Below are 6125 nucleotides of genomic sequence, written 5' to 3'. Positions count from 1 at the left end.
AGTGCGATTTATGGTTCGATCCCGAGTATGGAGATCAGATCGTGTTAATAGATCTGGTTCGGTGTGAGTGCTCACTAAGCCGCGGCCTCTCACCCGTAACGTAGCTCACAGAGCTCACGTACTTCACAATCATACACACATTATAAACAATAATGCTACAATCTAGCAAATCCTAAAGCCGGTTCGGGGCAACAAAGGATTATGGGTATTTGAGGAATAATCACGTGGATTATCTAAGGGGTGCTCCTATAGCTACGACCCGTAAGGTCATTAAAAGCTATGGGCCTCGTTGCGTTTAAAATCAAAGCTTTAAGACACTTGTTTTTCGCTGCCTGCGACGGTGGAATGGATAGATCTGTTGTACTCCGTCTATAATGACTTTTTGAACATGCTAATGTTTTAAATTATGTCTCCATTATTTGATCGTCATTATATGTGTCCACGTTACCTACAGTTGGAGCGGTAGCCTAGTGATGAAAGCGTTCGCTCGTCACGCCGTAGGGGCGGTGGGGTAGCATAGTGGTTAAAGCGTTTGCTCTTCACGCCGAAGGCCCGGGTTCGATTTCCCAATGGGTGTAGCAAGTAACTGGCTCGGATGGGTGTAGCAAGACTCCGTGATATTGATTGAATATTGTTAAAAATGGCTGCAGCACATCTGTCATCATGTAACTTACGTCCCGATAAGTCAAGACTCAATATAAAGAAAATGCTACGTTGTTTTAGTAAACATGTATGTTGCAATTGTAAATAAACAAATTATCTGATACTGTTCTTACACATATAATGAGTTCACAACTTATTGTTGTAAGTGAGGCATAAAATATAATACAATAAAAATGGAGACCAGGGACTTTCTTCATTTTATGACTTGCCACACATTCTAGACTTGCATGGGCTGCGATGGGTATTTTTGGTTCAGGGTCTGTCTGACAGACTGGGGCTGGTACAATCTCTGGTGCTGTCTAGACTGGACTACGGAAACAGCAAGCTCTTGGGTATGTCCAAATTATCACTTCGAAAGCTCCAGAAAATTTAAAATGTCTCAGCCAAGATCATATCGAAGACATCCAGATTTGATCACATCACCCCTGTGTTGGTGTCCTTGCACTAGCTCACAGTAGAAGCAAGGATTCAGTTTATAGCTCTGTGTCTGGTGTACAAGTTACACCATGGTCAAGCTCAATCATACCTGCCCGGTCTGCTCCAACACTACACACCAGTAGGGGTGACTATTGAAGGGGAAACAACTATTGCGATAGCGATAGTCTATTGCAACATACTGGGGCGGTGGGGTAGTCTAGTGGTTAAAGCGTTCGCTCGTCACGCCGAAGACCAGGGTTCGATTCCCCACATGGGCACAATGTGTGAAGCCCATTTCTGCAACATACTATTGCCGTGATATTGCCATAATATTGCTAAAAGCGGCGTAAAACCACACTCACTCAATACTATTGCGAAAGCCATAGTCCATTGCGATGGCCAAGCCTCCAACTATTGTAATACTATTGCAATATTTTTTTCTCCTTGAACTGTCTAATTTGAAATCATTTCCCAAATGACTGTATAGTTTATATGAAATAAAAACAAGTTGAAATAGTTTCAGTCTCTTTTAATAACTGACAAGAAACAAGATCAAGTAAACAGTTAAAACAGTTAAACTCAGTGAAGCTGCAAGTCCGCACCCAAACAATAACAAAATACAAAACATGTTTTATTCCATTTATCAGGGATGGCAACAGGAAAATCTATTTTCAGCTGAAAACTTAATATTGTGTCATCGAGTTGAGGGTTTCTCAATGGATTTAGACGATTCACAATTGAACAATTTGAAGTAAAATCCGCGGAAATACGCGGATTAGCGGAAAATTGCCATCCCTATTTATCCATGGAAGTCAATTACTAAACTGTCGAAGATCATATACTTTCGATGCATCGACAGTTTTTCGTTTCTACCATCGATTAATTGCTATCGGAGACTCAACAATTGCAATCCATCGATAATTCGATGCATCGTTACAGCCCTACAAACCAGCTACATCACTTTGCTCATAACCCCAGTGTCGTCTTATAGTTCCAAATTTCAAGTTAGCAACTTTTGGCGGAAAATCCTTCCCTGTCCTGTCAGCAAAATTGTAGAAAGAACTGCCCTCTAACTTAAGTCATGCCCCATCATTTGATTCATTCAGAACTCAGCTCAAGACCTATTTGTTCAGACCATCTTATGATCTTTGGACCCGTGAAGGTCCGGGTTAGAATTGATCTTCAGTAACCCATGCTTGTCGTAAGAGGCGACTAACGGGATCGGTGGTCAGGCTCGCTGACTTGGTTGACACATGTCATCGGTATCCCAGTTGCGTAGATCAATGCTCATGATGTCATGTACTTGATTGTCTGGTTCAGACTCGATTATTTACAGACCGCCGCCATATAGCTGGAATATTGCTGAGTGCGGCGTAAAACTAAACTCACTCACTCACTCACTATGATCTTTAAGTTGTATGCGCTTTGAGCACGTACTTGGTGTGTGGATGTAGCGCTAGAAGAACACATCATTATCATTCCTTTGTTTTCCTGTTATATTTTATTTTGTTGATGTACATGGGACCGAGGTCTTCATGCAATAATCATCTTCTTAACCCATATATTGTAGGTGACCCTAAGCAAATCCCTCAGGTGACCGGCTCCGGACAAGCGGTTGTACGTGTAAGGTCAATACGGGTATTAATGTCATATCCGACACATAGAATTGTTTGCGTTCAACAAAGTGAAAGTAATACAGATCTTTGACATGATCTACTAAAATGTTACAACATGGCTATGGTTGATATGACTGAGAGAAGGTGAGAAGTTCAATTTTTGGCCTACGCTAGCACATTTCAGTGTTGCTTACTTAGCGGTTACATAATTAATATACAGTTAAAATCCTGTTATTCCTGTTAGGAACGGCGATATAATCAAACTCGTTAATCCAGCAAATGTTTTAAAACGGACAAACACTTAGAACGGTGCCGTCTATATTAACGTGGTTTCGCTATTCTTACAAATGAGGTATGGTTTACACAGAGCGGAGAAAACAACATTTTACCTGGCACAATCCAAAACAGTCGGCGAGACATAAAAGTAATTCCGAAGAAAGAAGCATATATTAGGCATGTGAACTTCAATTATTGTCTTGTTATCAAAGACCCGCGAAGATGCGGTGTAGAATCTTCAACAACCTGTACTTGTAAAGGGCTACAAAGGGGATCGGGTGGTTAGACTCACAGACTTAGTTGACACGTCCCACCACATCCCAGTTACGTATTTCGATGCTCATGACTTCAATCACTCGATTGTCCTGTCCAGACTCGTTAATAACACACCGACGTCGTGTAGCTCATATATTGCTGCATGGGGCATTTAAAAAACGAACAAACAAAAATGTAGTTGTACCTAAGAAAAAGAAACTGTTCAGTTTGAAAAGCCAGAATGGTTTTGATGTTATGTGCCATGTTGGTCTTTCATTCCACATACTGGGGGCGGTGAGGTAGCCCAGCGGCTAAAGCGTTCGCTTGTCACGCCGAAGGCCCGGGTTCGATTCAGCACATGGGTACAATATGTGAAGGCCATTTCTGGTGTTCCCCCTGCTGTGATATTGCTGGAATATTGCTAATAGCGGCGTCAAACATAACTCACTCACCCTCAAACATAAAAGCGACAGCCAAAATAATGTCAATACCTTTGGGGGCGGTGGGGTAGCCTAATGGTTAAAGCGTTCGCTCGTCACGCTGAAGACCAGGGTTCGATTCCCCACATGGGTACAATGTGTGAAGCCCATTTCTGGGTTCCCCCGTCGTGATATTGCTGGAATATTGCTGAAAGAGGCGTAAAACCAAACTCACTCAAAGATAAAAGAGACCGCCCTAATGTTGACACCGTTGTTAACTCCTCGCGACGGCGAAACACGTGTAGTGATCGGAGGTGGGCGCTGGTCCCACCAGAACGCTGCAGTGTTTAAACGTGTGGGTGAGATCTGTGTGTGACAGCAGGGGTGTCAAATGTCCCCGGGGGCAGAGATAATCACTGGTTGGAAACCCGGCTCCGACACACAACACTCCAACCCTTTATCTATCCGTTTGTACTACTGTAAGTTGACATACTGCGATGGGCCACCAGGAACTGATCGACGGATTGTGTTGACGTTGGACAATACTGTTAATCTGGAGGAAGAACCGGTGAAAAGAAGAAGAACCCTTTGAAATATATATTTGACGTGAGTGAGAAGGAATGGACAGAATTGAAAACACGGAAGTTTGTTTGTTTGTTTGTTGTTTAACGCCACACTCAACAATATTCCAGCTATATGTCGGCAGTCTGTAAATAATCGAGTCTGGATCAGTCAATCTTGTGAATCAATAGCATGAGCATCAAGCTATGCAACTGGGATACGATGACAAATTTAAAATTACGAAAATATATTCGAAGTAATGAGAAAAAACCGAAATTTCGCAAACAATGAACGAATGATGAAATGATTAATTTCGCTCTCAAATATATAATTAGTGGCACTACAAGGCTATTGCAACATGTAAAGAAACCAAAGCTAAAAACGTAGACAAGGAATTTGATTTTGGTAAGTTTTCTCTGTCAGATAGACAGTTCAACCTTTAACAAGGAGCGGCGGGGTAGCCTCGTGGTTAAGGCGTTCGCTCGTCACGCCGAAGACCCGGGTTCGATTCCCCACCATGGGCACAATGTATGAAGCCCATTTCTGGAGTCCCCCGCCGTGATATTGCTGGAATGTTGCTAAAAGCGGCGTAGAACTAAACTCACTCAACCTTTGACATGACTTACCCAACAGTTGTTTACATGGAAACAAGTGTGTGCTTGTAACAGGGGACCTAGTCTCTCGTACAGACCCTGAAGCAAATATATCCAAGAAAGCCCACGCAAGTCTAGAAAATGTGGCAAGTCTAGATTTAGGGCTCCTTTTCATTATATTATATATTTTTTTACTATGAAAATTTTCAGTAAAATATGTTCATTTCAGAGACTAGTTGTTAGTCTACAGGGGACCTAACATAGTTTTTAAAGAAAGGGCTCAGTTTATTTTTCACAACATCCATTATGTCCACTGACTTATATGTTGGTGTCGGGGACACATTGTAATCGGTACACCTTTGTATCTGGAACGCAGCGCTGTTTGGACACCTTTTTATCTTGACCAAATTTCTGTTACACCTTGCTCTCTGAAGAGCCATTCTTCTGGAACACCCTGATATACGTAACACCCGGCTATCTGGAACATTCTATGATCTGGAGATCATATTGTTTTCGCAAACCTTTTACCCCCGTACCTTGTGTAGACACCCTATTATCTGGATTATCCTGCAATCTGGAACTTCCTGTTCTCTCATGAAACTTATCCAATCTAACATATAGTTCCACAGGCGGTAACGCTGTACGATGTCATATGTAGCCGAAACTGTAGGATATATAACAACATACAGAGAGCAACTGAGCGGAGACCTTCACGTTACACCAGTGGGTTGTCTCCCTTTGCTAGCATTAATAATATAAATCAACGATAAGTTGTACTTAGAAAAACAAGTACATCACTTGGAAGCTGTTATTTTACTCTGTAGCGAGTTTCAGCAATATTCCAGCAATATCACGGCGGGGGACACCAAAAATGGGCTTCACACATTGTACCAATGCGGGAAATCGAACCCGGGCCATCGGCATGACAGCAGCCGCTTTAACCATTAGGCTACCTCACCGCCCCTATTTTATTCTGTAATAAATACTAGAATTACATCATTTTAAAACTTATATTGGTACAAATTAAAAATGATCCGGATTAGAATCGGTCTTCAGCAACCCATGCTTGTCGCAAGAGGCGACTAACAGGATCAGGTGGTCAGGCTCGCTGACTTGGTTGACACATGTCATCGTATCCCAATTGCGTAGATCGATGCTCATGATGTTGATCACTGGTATGTCTGGTCCAGACTCGATTTTTTACAGACCGCCGCCATGTAGCTTGAATATAGCTGAATGCAGCGTAAAGAACAAAGAAACAATCATATAGATTTAATGATACCTATCTAGAGAGGACGTCGCTATGACGAGCATTGTTATAACTG

Source organism: Haliotis rubra, unplaced genomic scaffold (assembly GCF_003918875.1).
Source record: "Haliotis rubra isolate DU_JTF1 unplaced genomic scaffold, ASM391887v1 Scf242, whole genome shotgun sequence".
In the NCBI taxonomy this organism is placed as follows: Eukaryota; Metazoa; Mollusca; class Gastropoda; order Lepetellida; family Haliotidae; genus Haliotis; species Haliotis rubra.
Note: the sequence above shows the minus strand (reverse complement) of the source record.